General features: G+C 39.7%; 1 protein-coding gene and 1 long non-coding RNA gene across 2 annotated transcripts in view; one reads left to right on the top strand and one right to left on the bottom strand.

The window, feature by feature from the left end:
• LOC139627467 (uncharacterized) overlaps window positions 1-16,372 on the top strand; it is a 335,432-nt gene that overhangs the window by 180,572 nt on the left and 138,488 nt on the right. The window lies entirely within an intron of this gene.
• The window catches only part of mafa (MAF bZIP transcription factor a), a 110,851-nt gene that overhangs the window by 38,960 nt on the left and 55,519 nt on the right, over window positions 1-16,372 (bottom strand). The window lies entirely within an intron of this gene.

Here is a 16,372-nt window from a genome sequence, read left to right as displayed (position 1 = left end):
CTGTTGACAGAAAGAGAAAGACGGGGGGAAGAGAAGAGAGGAAGGGGGTGGACAAAAAAGGAGAAAGAGAAAAAAGAAAGTCATTAAAGTTGCAGTCAGATCACAACTCTCTCACACACTTTAGTGTCATGCCTTCATGCATGCATACACACACATAACATGCACTATTAGACAGTGAGCGAAGTCCATATTGTGAGCTATAGAGGGCCTTTTTTCTGTACCCCTCCATCCAGGGTTTATGGTGACACACAGTGAGTGAGTATTTGGGGCTTGAGGAGGGAGCTCTCCTGTCACTGTTGCCAGTGTAAAAACAAAGGCAGAATGACCACCCTGCGAGTGTACGTGGCAAGCCCACTTGGCTGAGATTCAGAGTGACAGTGGCGTCAGCATGGGGGGTGGGGTGGGGTGACTCTTTAATCAGCTTCAATTAAGGCCAAGGAGAGACAAGCAAATTCACAAACAGTGTGGGTGAGTCTCCTCTATGTCTACATCTCTTTGCGTTAATCAATCTTTTCATGTTTTATTCCATCAAGACTCGAAAGTACTCTTCTTTCTTCTGCTTTTGTTTCTTAAAACACACACAAGTTTGGTGAGGCGCCATAGCAGCCTGTGCACTGAGTAAGGATGAGTCATGTAGCCAGAAGGAGCACTTTATTGGTGGGACGCACAGACTATAGTGGAATCCAGCTATTGTCTACAAGAGATCCAGTACAGCTATAAAGGTGCCCAGCCTGCACTCATTTTAAATCACCATAAACAAAGCAAGTATTGATGTTGCATTGCATCTCCTTAGAGCTCCACTCACACCTGTGAAATCTGAAGTTATTATCTAGCTATTAGTCACATATAGACGTTTTCATGTATTTACTTACTATGTCGGCCAGCCATGTTACATGAGTTAAATCTTCATCATCCCTATCTGCTATGTTCTAAATTAATTTATTTTCCACTTATTTTACACTATTAATTATTATAAAGTAGTGAAGTGGATATTGTTATAAGATTTTTTATTTTTATTTTTTAAATAAAGGACAGTGAATTCAAATTTCCTTTCATGCTACTACCGATTTGAGTGGCAGATACTGAACATTTGAATCATTTCTAGCCATTTATGTGATCTAGTAGTATTGGGGTGTTACAACTGACTAAGGTTGGTGGGAAACCAAAGCATGTCCTGTGCAGTTGCACAGTCTTGACCAGCAGTGTATTGATTATTATGGTAAAAAATGTACTAAAAATCATCCTCACACCAAGTTGTTCATTTTCTTCCTAAATACAAATATGTGGGTAGATAAGTTTTTGACAAAACGTGATCTACATTTTTCTCATGTTAGACAACTTACTGTGATCTTTCCACATAACTGTGGAAGTATCCCATGGGGAAGCCGTGGCTGAGAGTCACTGACAGTTTCAGTATTGCAGAAGATGTGGATAGAGCTATAGATAACATGTGCAGAGCGTTGATAAAATGTAGTCATAATTCCAAAAGAATTATAAACATTTACTTGAAATATTAGTGTTATTTGTGGTATCATCAACCGCGCACAGAAACACATGCGATCCATACGGTGTCAGTGGACCTTCTCTATCTGTGTTCGCCATCCACTACTTACAGCACAAATCACTGCAAGCTATATGTCCCTGTTTTGTCCACCTTTTGTGCAGTGAGCCATGTTCTATGAGCTAACATTCTTACAACTGAGATCACAGTCATTGCCCTGGGGCATGCTACATCCACTCTCAGAGAACAGCAACAGTCAAGACTGAATGTAGTCCCAGGGTGTGTGATAACAGAGTATGTGATGGGAATGCAGGGCCATTTGGACCTCCAAAGCCAGGTGTTAGCACTTCAGATCACAGCCTCATCAATAATTGACAGAGGCAAACCAATCAGAACAATTTGCTCCCCACAGCGAAGTGCTAGAGCAGCCTAACACCAGTGAATCATTAATGAGGCAATTAGATGAAATGGTTAGACGGTTAGCCCTCACTGACAGCACTCCTCTGATGCTACTGCAACAGGGGCCTTATACAGGAGCCTCACATGATGGAGTGATGTACGGGCCAACACGAGAGAGAGAGAGAGTGGCTTCACACAACAGCACCTGGAGGCAGAGCTGAGCCTCCTTAAGGTTGGAGTGTAACTTGTGTCAGTGATGCCAGCTCTCCATCTGTTGACCACCGCTCAGAGGGCCAATAATGGGAACAAACCCAATTGGCCATTACCACGGGAGATTGACCTTTATTGGTTGTTGTTACCATTGCACAGACCAACAGAAGCCATCTCCCGGGTGATTCAAGTGTGGGAGAGCCTTTATGGACATGGATAAAATCGACCTCAGTGACATCACTCAAACATGGGGGAAACAACAACAATAACAGCAAAGATGGAGTCTGCCTTTGAAGAGGGGAGATCCTGGATTGTTGTTTGAGAGGAAAATCAAAGCCCCAAGGGAGCTGCTCACAAAGCCTCATCGATTGGCCATATTGGAACCATTTCATAGTTTATCGATGCTCCTCTGCCTCCTCTCTCAGCCCTGGGTCCAGTGCAGGCTCAATTAAACCAGCAACCTTGATCTCAGGAACAAACCATGCAAACAGTACATACTGCATGGATTATTCCCAAACACACACACACACACACATTCTTCCACACTCTCATCTTAAGTAAATATTTTACACACTGTCCGTGTTGTTTAGGCCAGATGACATTAAAATTAGGTTGTTTACTGTTCCTCATTTACAGCTTTCCCCTGCAGAAAAAAAGAAGAAAGACACTATTTAATTTTTTAGCTCCCCAATCATCCTAATGCATTCTCAGTTTCAATATATCTTTGTGATGGAAGGATTTAGAATGAGAGTGAGAAAGCAAGAGCAAGAGAAAGGGAGGGGGCAAGACTGAAAGAGAGAAGGGGGAGGAACTCATGCTGAACTCTTAGGGTTCATTGCTGTAGTGTAACCTCAATCGTGTGCAGAGAATTTCCAAGAGTCCGCAGGTTTTCATTCTAAACAAAGACTATAGAATTCGGTTTCAATATTGTATATTATGCTCTCACTGATGGTATACAAGAAATCAGAATACAATACTTTGTAATGAATGAGAGACGTACGGATAGTCCTTGAGTGCAGTGCAGGAATACTACCATGCCTTTCATATTTAAAATGTTTGCTTACTCGTTTGTTTTTATTTATTCCATGATGTTTCACCTCAGTCCTACAATCACCTCGGTTTCACCTCAGTCCCACACAAAAAACTATGCAATCTTAGTATGTTGACCGACTAAACACTGTTTTAATTAGTTTAAATCAAAGTGCGCCATGAAGTCTCACCTTGATTATGACAACTTCAACAAAGTGAAGAAAATAACAAATCCAGTCTGCTGCAGAATCAGACCTCCAGCACATGATAGCTTTGCTTTGACGAGATCCCTAAGAACTCTTTTGGTTTTCTCTGGACATAGTTACCTATTAGAGGGATCACTGTGGAACCACTGTTATGACAGAATATATCCAAGAAAACCTTTTCCAGTTACCTTTTGCAGCTAGTAACCAGATCAAGAGTAAGTGTATGATCCTACACTGGTGTCAAATTAGTTATGATGACATATTCTAATGCCAATGCGAGATAAAGCAATCTGTTGAAAGAAAAAAATAATAGTTTCAGTGATCTGCTTCATTATTTACCCTCATTTTAACACTCTTGGGCTCCATTTCCTGCAAAGTCTGCATTGGTACGTTCCGCCTTACAAAGTAATGAGTTTGGCAAATAATGTCCTACAGCAAGGAGTTCACAAGAGCTATTTGTAGGACCCAAGTCTTCACTTCAGCCTTAGATTGGAGCTTATGAAACAAGATTACAAGATATTCACATAACCTATTGGCCCAAACCTTATGGTGAACCATTTAGGCTGCACTGAGACGACTGAAACATTTGGCATCAAATCAGACAGAAAATAATAAAAAGTTTTCGAAACATCATGTCGGATAAAACTGATCTGGTAAACCTGCAGTCACTCTTCATCAGTCAGACTTTTTCCATTTATTTTTTGATTTGATCATTTTTTGATAATGAGCACCAGGAATCATGTTTTCATTTTGCTAAATAGAGAAAAACTCAGACCATCTGGAAAGTTACATAACTTTTCAAAAAATGAAAAATGGATTTATTGCTATTTTCAGGTAACATTGAGGAGGCTTTAAAAGACACAGCACTTATTTGTTGTTTCTGTGTGTCTTTTAACTCAATAGTTTTTTCATAACTCTTTCATTTTGTGTGTTTTGTCTTGATAATTATGCTCTTTGGGGGACAAAAGTAATTGATTAGTAGCTGGGTCAACCTGTGCTGCTGATATTGACATTTGTGCAGATATTGTAGACAGCTAGTCTTTGTTTAATGATTGCTATTCACTTTTATAGCCCTCTCAGGATGCCATCCTCAATAAATATTTGCAAACAGGAAATTTGCAGTATGACTTGAGAGAGTCATAACCCTGGCACCTATGTGTTTTGAGATTAACATGTAATTAAAATAGTAAATCAATGTTTATTAAGCAGTAATACGAAACAAATGGGAAATGTATTCAGGTCATATAATGACTCACTTGGTCGTTCTAAAATAATTATATGTTAAGATACAGGCTTAACTTAAATATCTGGAAAATTACTCTTATAAAAATCAAATAAACAAACTGTGAATCATAGGAACAGACACACACACACACACACACACGTGTATGCACTGCACACATAAGCACAAATGCAGTTACAGAAACCTCACCTCACCCTGAGACCCCCTTCCTTTCCAAACCACACTGTTTAAATGTGGAGTCTACACTTTTTCATTTACTCACCACATCTATCCCACAGTTATCATCTTAAGACTTTCATGCTTACAGTACTATAGTGAGACACCTGGAAACACCCCCCGACTCTCACACTACTGAGTACAAAGCACACAGAGAGAGAAACTGGTCTCGCTGCCCATACTATCCAGCCTTCTACTGGATGAGAAAGAGAAGATGTTAAAAGCTTAATGGACTGCTCCTCTTATTGTTTAAAAATTGCTCGACATATAACTGGCTGAAAGAAACATTGGTTGGCCTCAATTATGCATTGAAAATAAAGTTATGAGCTAGTGGCTGAATTATTGATGCTGGCACTGGGAACAAGAGCATGTTGGCAATGTGTCACTGCTTTTTTTTTTGCTGATGCTTCATCTTGTATTGATAATTTTTCATCTAAAAAGCCCATGAAGTCTTGATCTGTGAAAGATGGAAAAACACACCATGAATATTGGAAATCTAATGCAATGTTACTGGAAGAGGAAAACAGATAACATCAAGTAACATCATGGAAAAAAAAAAAAAAATGAGACAGGAATTAAATTGAGCCTGTTTGAGCAACGTAAGCTCGCTGAAATGTTGTTTTTCCGTTTACAGAACTAAGACAGTATGTTTTCTAACCAACACATTCCTTCCCTCACACAGGTGTTACATTAATGTCAGTATTTTGCAACAGAATGTCCGTAACACTGCATGTGGGTATATATAAAATAGGGCATAAAAGCACAAAGGCTCTCATCCTTGGGACTGTCCCGTATGGCTGACACATTTGAGATGCAAATTCTTGCGGTTCATCTGCCGATAGCCTCTCTCTATTCTATTTGTCTCTCTGACGCTCTCTCAGTTAGCTATACTCGCGCACGCACACACAGACACTACATACATGCACACAAGTATCAGCATTTGCAGAGCAAGAAAAAAAAAATTACTTGTTATAATAAAAAATTAAATAAACTGAACAAGTACATTTTTGGACATTTTTCCATACAGAAAATACTGCTGCTATTTCCATTTGAAAGTAGCCTTGATCATCACTGGCAGACATGACAAAGTAAGGGAGAGAAAGAGAACACAAAGTCACAAAGTGAGATAATAATAGTTGTGTATCAACTCCCGTCATTTTTCTGCAGAGTGAACAAATCGCTGGTGTCCAGTAAGGTTAGTTACACAGATGACTTGATGAGTGAAAAATTCCAGATGACCTTCCACAGATCTTTTCACTAAATAAAAGACCCTTTTTTTTTTAAACTCATCACCATCACTGTAGTTCAGAGTTCACACAGAGATAGATACATAAATGCACATTGTGTATGTTGTACTGTTAATGTCCCCAGTGACTGTAAGAGGGGAAAAGTGTCTGTGTCTTTAAGTTAGATACCACAGTTTTGTAGCCTATGAGGTCATATCAAGCGTGACATCCACTGCAGGGAGCGGTGTTCTATAGCACGACTGACTGACTCTCTGTTAGTCATCTTAGTCTTTAAGGTCACCATGTCTCCTCAGAGTGAAGCACATGACCCAAAAGTATCATAGATTGGTGGAGATAACTATTGGTTATCATGATGGACTGAAAGGGTCCACCTTTTACTACTGCTGTGGAAACTCCCTATTAATATTAGTAGTGAGTCAAGGAGTACTCAGCTCTTATCTCTGTGGAGATTTTGAGGGTTTTTCTGGAGAACTCTGTGCAGTTTACCAGGCTGAATTTACTGTTTAAGAGACCATAGTAGAGACACAGATTACCCAATCAGATCCTGTGTTTATAGACTAAGCCACAATGAGAGCGGCACTGTGCTCATTTAGTGTTTCACAATCTGCTGCCGTGTAGCACGCCAAATACACTTTGTCCTTTTTGTGGTTGTACTTTAATGTTTGGGTTTTATTATTATTATTATTATTTCAGCACAAACTGAGCTGCAGTTCCCTATTTTCATTTCATTCTACACATTTTTTATATGTCATAACATAAAAGCAATGTTTAATTAAATTTCACACATGCTTTATCATGATATGAAAAAATAAAAATAAAAAAATTCATTAAACTCATTCCTTTTGAGTTCAGTTAAAAAAAATATCCAGCATGATTATGGAAATGAATCTGCTGTTTAAAAAAAGCTGTGTCTAAGACATAAGATTCTATTTCTTTGCAAATTGGAGAACATTTACATTTTACTTTGTTTTTTTGGAAAGTGCAATCAGAAAGTTTTCAGATTCCGTCACTTATTTCATATTTTGATCTGTTGCAGGCTTATGTTGTAATTGTGTAAATTCATTTTTCCCTCGTCAGTCTACATTCAATAACCTCTAATGACAAAACAAAGATAATTTTAGAAATCTCTCTGAATTCATTAAAAAGAAAATATCACATTGACATAAGGATTCAGATCCTTTTTCTCTGACACTTGAAATTTAGCTCAAGTGTCTCCCATTTCTCTTGATCATTTTTAAGATGTGTCTACACCTTGATTGGAGTCCACATGAGGTAAATTCAATTGATTTGATATAATTTTTTTAGGAGGCATTCTTCAAGGATTATGATCTATTAGAAACATGCCATTTTTCATTAAAATTGAAATGGTTTCATTATATAATAGTGAAAATTATGAATGTAAATGTCTTTTCTAAAAACACTTTTTGCAGTTAATTATATTAATATATGATCTTAAAATGAAAAAGTAGACTGAAGTTTACTGTGTAAAAGATGAGGCAGGTACAACTGTGTAGAGGCCAAGGCGGTTGACATTTTCAGCAGGCATCAAAAAAAAGCTCAATGAATCACCTGCCACCGTTCAAACACAGAAAGGTTGAGGGAGGTCGACAAAGACAGGAGAACAAAAAAGAAACACAGAAGTGAGACTGAGCTGTAAGGCGAGTGCCTGTGATATTTCTCACAATGCATTATGACTGGCCTCAGTCGGCAGCCAAGTTTGGACCAGTCACAATCAAACATTCAGAATATCTCCTAGCATGATTCACTGAGCGCTCGCTGTTGATGTGGCGCTACAGGGAAGCGGGTGTTGTAGTGGATGTCTGAGTCAAACAACCACAGGTCACATCTAGGTGTCAGTTGTACGTGCCCATACCTCTCCAGCCCACACACATGTGTGGCTGTGGATGAGCACCACAGCTTTAAAAAAAACCAGCCTGTGTATGTTTTTGCTCTGTGTCAGTTTCATGCCGCCATGAGTCAACGTCTGTCATGCTTCGGTCTTTCATCTCCGTAACGGTGGCTGCTGAGATACTCTTTACTTTTATTTCCGATAAATGACTGAATTTATGTTTAACTGGCAGTCGGAGGCCACTGTTAACCTTTCCACACCTCCGCAACAGAGTGTTTTTTTTCACCTCATTTGTGAGGCGTGAGATGTTTGCTGGTGAAGAGCCACCCACTCTCTTCCCTTCCAGGATCCCATAATGGTACCTTGTGGAGGAGCCACTGAGGAGATCAATACCCATCAGAATGGTAAAATAAATACATTTATCACCCCCTGATACTTGCTGCACTGTGCTGCTACAGCATGTTACACCTGATTTGGAGGCAGAGATGGAAGCTACCATCAAACTCTCCTCTACTGTCACTTAACACATGGATTGGCATTTTCTATGGTTCTGAACAAGAAGATGACAGGCTTATTTCTCCCTTCGACTGAAAAAGAAAAGAACAATATTTTTGAGTGTGTGCTTCATCTTTCACTGTGGGTTGAGCAAGCTCTCTGGGTTTTAAAATCTCATCTGAAGAAAATGTTCCTTCTGTCCTCCCTCTGCTGCAGATAAAGAACAGGCGTTTGAGTAATTATGGTGCATTATCGCCAAGGAACGTTTCATTGCTACATTTTAAGCTGTGTAGTGAGCGGTGACAAACGAACGACCATTTTAATTTCTATCAGGAGGAAAAACACATGGCTGGAGCCAATGAAGTCAGCTCTCTCATTCTGCCACTGACTGAGACCATCTGGACCAAATAAAGTTTTTCCCTTTGAATCAACAGCTGCTGGAAATTACACAGGAACACTCCTTCTCAATATATCACTCTTTTTTTTCTTTCTTTGCACTCCTTTGAAAACCAACCATGTATGTTTTATGGTTTTAGTTTAGTGCCAGATTTGATCAGTACTCAGAGAAAAAATTTAAAAAATAGAAAAATAAAACATGACTATGAAATGCACCTGTTTCCCCTCATTCTCTCTCTCTCTGTCTCCATGCATGTCTTTCATTCTGTGTCTTTCTGCCTCTTACACTGCCCTCTCTGCTGTGGTGATCGAAGGGCTGACCATGTCAGTCAATCTGTCAGTGGCTGACAGTTTTACAACACATGCACTACATTGATGGGTGCCATCACTCACGTAACGATTGCCCTCCACAGTGAAACCAAAAGATGAGAGCGTGAGAGGGTTGGAGAGGATTGCAGAAACGGAAGTAAAGGCAGTTGAGTAAAAATAAGGGTTGTGTGCGTAAGAGAGACACACAGTGACAGCAAAAAGAGTCACATTTATCTCAGTTTCATCTATGAAACTGTATAGTCTTTTTTTTTTTGAAGGTTTTCATAAGGTTTTGAACTCAGAGGTAGATTTTCCCCTCTGGAATCGACGTAGTTTCTCTTTCCACTGGCCAGAGAAGAATTTGTTCCAGTCTGCTGGCAGATATTATTTTTAACACTTCATTTCATCCTGGATCATCATAATAAAGACAAGTCATTAAAATATTTTTGTCAATATGTTTTAGACCCTAAAACATTTAATATGTGTTTAAATCAGTATTATCTATATTAAAAATAAAAACAGATGAATAGATTTTCTATTGCGGAATGCTTGATACACTGTGTAAAAATGAACAGAAATGTAATGGACAACAAAAACTTGCAAAAAAACATGAACGCAGAAGCACCACACTCTTGCCACATACAGCTTTTTCCTTATACCATTGTGTGTGCCACTAAGATGGCACATACAATCATTCTGTACACATACACACATTTTAATAGTTATTTTTAATGAACTTTTTTTTTTCCACCTGCTGGTTGACAGCAGACAGTGACAGGAAAAGGTTCCTGGTCAAACCTGACGGCACATGTCCTAGACGGCTGGGTCAGCAGGAAGCCACAAGTATGCACATTGGAGCCTGGAGTTTTACTTACATTTTAGCAAGTTTGAGGATATAAATGACCTGATGGGTTTCGGGAAATGTATTTAGAAGTGGCAAAACCTGAACGATTATAACAGCGGCAAGAAAAAGTGCAGCTGTTGGGATTATCTGCAAAAATGAAAATATGGTCAGATCTTCATCGAAGTTACAATAATGAGCAAACACAATCAATTTTTACTAATAACGCACAAATCATTGGATTGTTCTTATCCATATTGAAAACATCGTTCAACTATCCACGGTATAGGTTGGAAAAAGTGTGTGAACCCCTCAGCTAATGGCATTAACAACTGGAGTCAGGAGTTATCAAAACTGGAATCCAGGCAATGAAACAAGATTGGAGGTGTGGGTTAGAGCTACTTTTTAACAGATCAAAAAACACTTCAATATTTCCAGTTTGCTGTTCACCAGAAACATCCCATGCATAAAGCTGAAAGGGTTACAAAGTCATGTCAGAGCTGAGATATTCATCATTTCTCAGCTAAACAAACTGTTGTAAATGATTGAGTTCTGTGGCTACAGTTCCTAGAAGTGAGCGCCCAGCTAAGATGTTTCCAAAAGCACAACACTGAATGCTCAGTAATGTACCAAAAAACCAAAGAGTAACAGTTAATGGCTTAAAGGAATCATTGCGGCTGTTTAACATCTCTGTTCATGAGTCAACTATATGCAAATCTCCACAACACTACTAGGAAAATGTTTTGTGGACTGATGAAACTAAGGTTCAATTGTTTGGGGAGAACATGCAGCGGTGTAAAGGTGTAAAAAAACCCATTACGGATCAACATGAAAACATCATCCCAAAGGTGAGGTGCAGCGGAAGGAGCATCATGATTCGGGTCTGATTTACTGCCTCTGGGCCTGGACAGCTCGGTATCATCAAGGAGAAAATGAATTCCTAAGTTTATCTAGGGTTTATCTTACAGAATAATGTCAGGGTGGCTACTAAACACAGAAAGGCCATAAACATTAAAGTAAATCTACTGACTTCAAAGAAAATCTACCTTTTGGACTGACCCAGTCAGAGCCCAGACTGTAATCCAGTAGACATGCTGTGAAATGACCTGAGGAGAAGCGTTCACACAGACATCCTAAGAATAGGGCTGAGATGAAACAGTTCCGTAAGAAGAATGGTCCAAAGTCCTCCTGAACATTGTGCTGGTCTGACGCACTTGTCTGAGTTTATTGCTGTCAAAGGAGGTTTGACCATTTAGTAAATCCAAGGCTTCACTAACTTTTCCCACCAGCACAGTGAATGTTTAAAGGGTGTGTTCAATAAAGACGCAAGAGATTGGAACTGTTTGTGAAGAACATCATGTTTGTCGAAACTTGTGACTGAGATGAAGATCAGATCACTTTTTATGACCATGCAGACTAATGCAGAAAACCAGGTCGTTCCAAAGGGCTTTTTTTCTTGCATCAAAATATGCTTCCACGGAAATATCCTGCCAACTTATTTATGTAGAGAACGGCATGTCTGATGTAACTCAGTTCGTGCTCACCTTGTGACATCTAAGAAACAGTTGACTCAAACATCAACTGAGTCTTTTTGTACAGGGATCTTGATAAGTTTATGTATCTACCTCACATGTGAAAGTGCTTTGCAGCTATTTAAGATGCAACAAAAATGCATACATTTCTTTGACTAAAACTTGTATTTAGTTATTTAGAACTTAAAACTTAATTAAATCAGTTTAGTTTGAAATTAAAGCTACTTACAGACTAAATGCTTGAGATCTGCGTTCAAAATGAGTTTGACATTTGACAGTGGTGTAGGCTAATTAAAAGAAGCCATGCTAGAAATTGAAATATGGCACAAGCAGGAGTCTCTCCAGAGAGTCAGGGGGGAAAGTCCTAAGTGTTCCCCAGAAAGCAGGAGACAAAAGCTGCCCAGAGGAGAGAGGCACATGAGCCAATCTGCTTGTCTGTTTACGGAGAACAGCAGCAGAAGCATCCTGCCACCCTACGCTGTCATATGGGAGCCAGGCTCCCACAAACACATGCTTAATGACTCGATTTATTCACCCCGTCACTATCTCTTCATCTATGCCTCTCTGTTTTCTCTAATGGTCTTGCCCATATGCACCTCCAGTCTTCTCTCCCCGTTGGTATATTCAAGTTATGGGCAGAGGGTTAACATCTTGCATAGTTTCTGTGGAGAGTGGAGGAACTTGAAATTTGAAAAGTGCGCCGTGTCCCGCTACAAACCTAGGTCAGGGGTTTCTGGTAGTTCCCAGTGATGCGGTCACAAAGGAGTGCGTTGTGAGTGGACGTGTGATGCGTGTCAGTGACATCTGGGCCAACATTGCCAGGGCATCGATCAGACTGTAGCTCTGAAAGGTCTCTCAAAAGCTTTATTCTTAAATCTATGCTGACAGGCGATGACATGATGGAGACGGGGCTCCTGAATTGATTGTGTCCTCTCTCTCCTTTCACTCTCCCGCTGACACTCCCACTTCCCTCAGCCTCGCTCCTCTCCCTAGTCTCTTTGTCCCATCACTCTTTGCCTTCTATCTTTTCTTCTCCCCCCGCCTCTCTTTTTTTTCCCTCCCTCCTTCTCTCCTCATCGCTTGGATGTGTCGAGCACAAGATGTCAGATTATTTCCCAGCAGACACTGCGCTGTGTGACAGAGGACTGGAGCTGTATATCACTAGCTGACACTTCTTCTGCCTCCCCCCCTCTCGCCGCAGACAACATCAAATATCGCCAGGCCTTTTTGATCATTTAAAAGGCTTGTATTAGGAGAGGAGCTGGTGCTTAAACAAAAGCAAACAAAGTGTTTCATCTGTCATGTTTGTCAGTGGGCCATATGTGCGGCGTAACAGCTTTTCTATCAGAGAGGTGGTAAACCACACGATATCACACATTATGGGACTTCCAAAAACATCTCTGCTCAGACATTCTGAGATGTCAAAAGCAGCAACATGGTCATTCTTTAGTAACTTATATGTTTTTCATAGAAATCTCCATGCAAATGTTTTTTTCAATATATATTATATGAAGCAGACGAATCTTTTGAAAAACTAAATTTAAACTTAACATGTAATGATACAACATAAAATCCCTTTCAGCCTTTAGGTTTTTTATGCTCACTAAAACTGGGCTTCAGTCCATACCTTGTAATTCTAATTGAATGCACTGAGGGCTTTGGCACGGGTGGGGTCGGCCCAGTATCCAGGCCAACCGCTTAGCATATTGTTTCTATGGCACCTGTCCCCCCAGATTAATAACTCCAAGGTCTGTGCTGGCAAAGCATGCATGGATACCCGAAATTACAATACTAATTCAGCACTAGGGATTTATACTCCAGCCTCTCCTAGGATTTATGACAAAGTGAGCAAGAGATCGGGGAGAGAGAGAAAGAGAGAGACCGAGAGAGGAAGAGAGACTAATAATGCTAACGAAAGTGATTAGCTCAATGGGAGAAATTGTGCATTTGTAGTCCTGCGATTATTATTGTGTTTCTCATCACATAATGAGTTTGAACAATGCAGTTAATGGTATTATTGGCGGGCCACCAGAAACGGGGTGTATATAAGCTTGATAGCACTTTTTCATCAATAAATCACTCCAGTGCACATGGCAATATTTAAATCTATGTTATTAAAATTGTTGGAACAACACTATCAGATTTATGTTGTGTTATTTTATTATGGATTGATTATCATCATCACAGGCATATCTGATTTGCGTGGAGGCAGCTGGAGCGTGGTCGGTTTAATCCATTTTGATTGCTCTGCAGAGGAATGCCACTGCTCTGCTTGAATGGACAGCTACTTGCTGTGTACCTCTGGTGATTGGCTTAGAGAGAAACAAAGTAAACCAAAGTGTTTTTCTTTCTTTTGTTCCCACACGTTTGTATTCTTTACTACACCAAACAGACGTGATACCGTTATATTTAAGTATCATTGAAATATCTCCTTAAATCCAAAATAAATTACAAATGAGAGAAACAGTGTATCTGCTATTATCTCTACCTCGTTCTCTATACTGTAGGTCATTTATCTTGGTAAGGGTTGAAACATAGGGAGTCTTTGTAATCATTATGAGTTTGATGAAAGCATTATAAATCATTAAAAAAAAAATCAAAAGCCAATTGTATTCAGCAGAAGAAGACAAATGAAAAATGCTTGCAAGAGCCACACCGTACTGTCAGAGTAATTTCAGTTGCATGAAAATGGAAAAAAGACAGTGAGAAGAAAATGTGTTAAACCAGACAAACACAAGAACAAAATAGGAGTGAGAGTAGAGGAGTGTGATCACTGTATAGACATAATGTGCTCTCTGTTTACAAAGTAGTCTGATGTGAATGTATTTATAATCAGTTTGTTTATTCTGATTCGAGATGAATGTATAAAACATGTAGTCCGGACAGTGAGAGAAGAGATCAGTCTCAGCACGGAGAGGCATTCGAGTGCGTCCGCTCACTGATACGGCAGCAGAATTACCGGCCCTCAGAACTGTGACAGCCCTGAAATTACAATTGAGTTTCACTATTTCCCGCTTTCACACCTACCTCCTTCTCCCTTCCTTGTTCTCCCTCCCTCTCCAACGCTCTCTTTCTCATTCTCTCTCTCTCTCTCTCTCTCTCTGATGGCTCAATAACAGGTGCCATGCTAAGAGAGCTGTTACAGCCGTCCCTGAGTGGTTGTGTCAGCAGCAATGTTGGGGTTGAGCTTTCCAACCTGCTCACCATGCAGGAAAAAGGAAAGAGAGAAGGAGGAAAAAAACATCTCTCTGGTCCCCAAATGATGCCCGCTGGGAGCCATTGTGCGCTAAATTTCGCCGGGTGGTTCTCCCCTGTTTTCTGTCTTGTGGCCCCCGGACTCCGATTTACAGACAGAGCCATATTGAGCTTTTCTGCATGGTGGGGCCCAAGCAGCTGTGTTCAGCAGAAAAAAAATGACAACAACAAAATAAAGAAATAAATAAGCAAATCAACAAACACATAAGGGAAGCTTATTTCTCTGCAAATGCTCGAATAAGGACTTTTTGTGTGCCATCTGCAGAAAATGAACCATGGAGTCGGACCTTGATTGCAGTTAGACAGGTTTGGCCTGACTGTTCAAAAAAGCCCTAACTGTTGTGGAAAATCCACTAAAGTGTTGGAAATCTTCCCATCTGTATCAAAACAAATTCATAAAAGTTTCTGTGTGCCTTCCCTGACTTGAAGAGCCAATTTACTGCATGCGGCTCAGCTGATACTGATATTGTCTGCCTTTAACACAAACAAGGCGATCTGCCGTTATGATTGCTCATCTTTACCTCCTCTTTAAGCATACTCCTTAAGATGTGAGAGGTTCTTGGCAAAATCTATGCAAATGAAGCTGCTTTGTGAAAAGACGCATCACAGTGCATGAAGCCTGAAGCGGGCAATAATCACAGGCGGATCATGTGCAAACAAGAGATGCTAAGCACCTCAAACCTCTGCAAGCGACGGAAACACAGAGAAACACACCACTGGGTGAAAGAGATAAGTCAAACAGTTAGGTGATTGCTCTTTTTTTTTTTTTTTTTAAACGTCTCGCTGATGAGCAACAAAACACCATTTTCATATTTACTTTTAAAAACCTTAAGTTTACCTTTAAAACTTTCTTGTTCTTTGCGCTGAGGCTCTTGAAGAAACATGCATCATTTTAAGTACACATTTTAGATACACAGCTACAAACACTGAGAGGGGGAAAAAAAAGGGGGACAGAGTCAAATGTCAAAGATCAGGCTTTTGATATTACTTGCCACAAGCACATCAACATATGGACTCCATCTCAGCATAATTCATAAAGCTTTTTTTTTTTTTTTTTTGAAGGGGGGAGGGGTAGAGATACGTTAGCATATAGGTAGTCTAAATTTAGCATACATACCATCATGGGGCGTTTCATTTTACGCACACAAAAAAAAATGATAAATTTCAAAGGTGACCTGATGGGTTTCATTACAGCTGATTGATCGGCTTATGTGAGGGTGTCATGAAATGGACAGGGCGGACATAGTACACCTTCAGGATCCTCCATAGGACATATAGGCCATCTAACCACCTATATAAGCCTGAATCTGAATGAGATGTTCTGACATACTTGATTTGAACAGAGGCGTAGACATTTTCTAGTTCGAGAGTTTCATTAAAAGTTTTATTGTTTTACTTCCTGACATTCTTATGACATGTAACTGTTACTAAAAGCAGTAAGTGTAATTTAAAGCAGTCGGAATCAGAAAAACTGAATTATCTCTGATGTGACTCGAGTAAAACCATTTAAGCAAAACCATGACGTACCAGCTTTAGAAATAATTATTTAATTAAAATTAAGTGTCTACTTTAAACAAACAAAAAAAAAAGAAACCCTGACATACAGTAAAGTTAAAAAATCTAAATAGTTTAAGAAAGATTTTG

The sequence above is a fragment of the Trachinotus anak genome, unplaced genomic scaffold (assembly GCF_046630095.1).
Source record: "Trachinotus anak isolate AG129_WGS33_773 ecotype Australia unplaced genomic scaffold, CSIRO_AGI_Tana_v1 ptg000011l, whole genome shotgun sequence".
Lineage (NCBI taxonomy): Eukaryota > Metazoa > Chordata > Actinopteri > Carangiformes > Carangidae > Trachinotus > Trachinotus anak.
The sequence above is the reverse complement of the archived record's forward strand: the minus strand, read 5'-3'. Positions and strand labels throughout refer to the sequence as shown.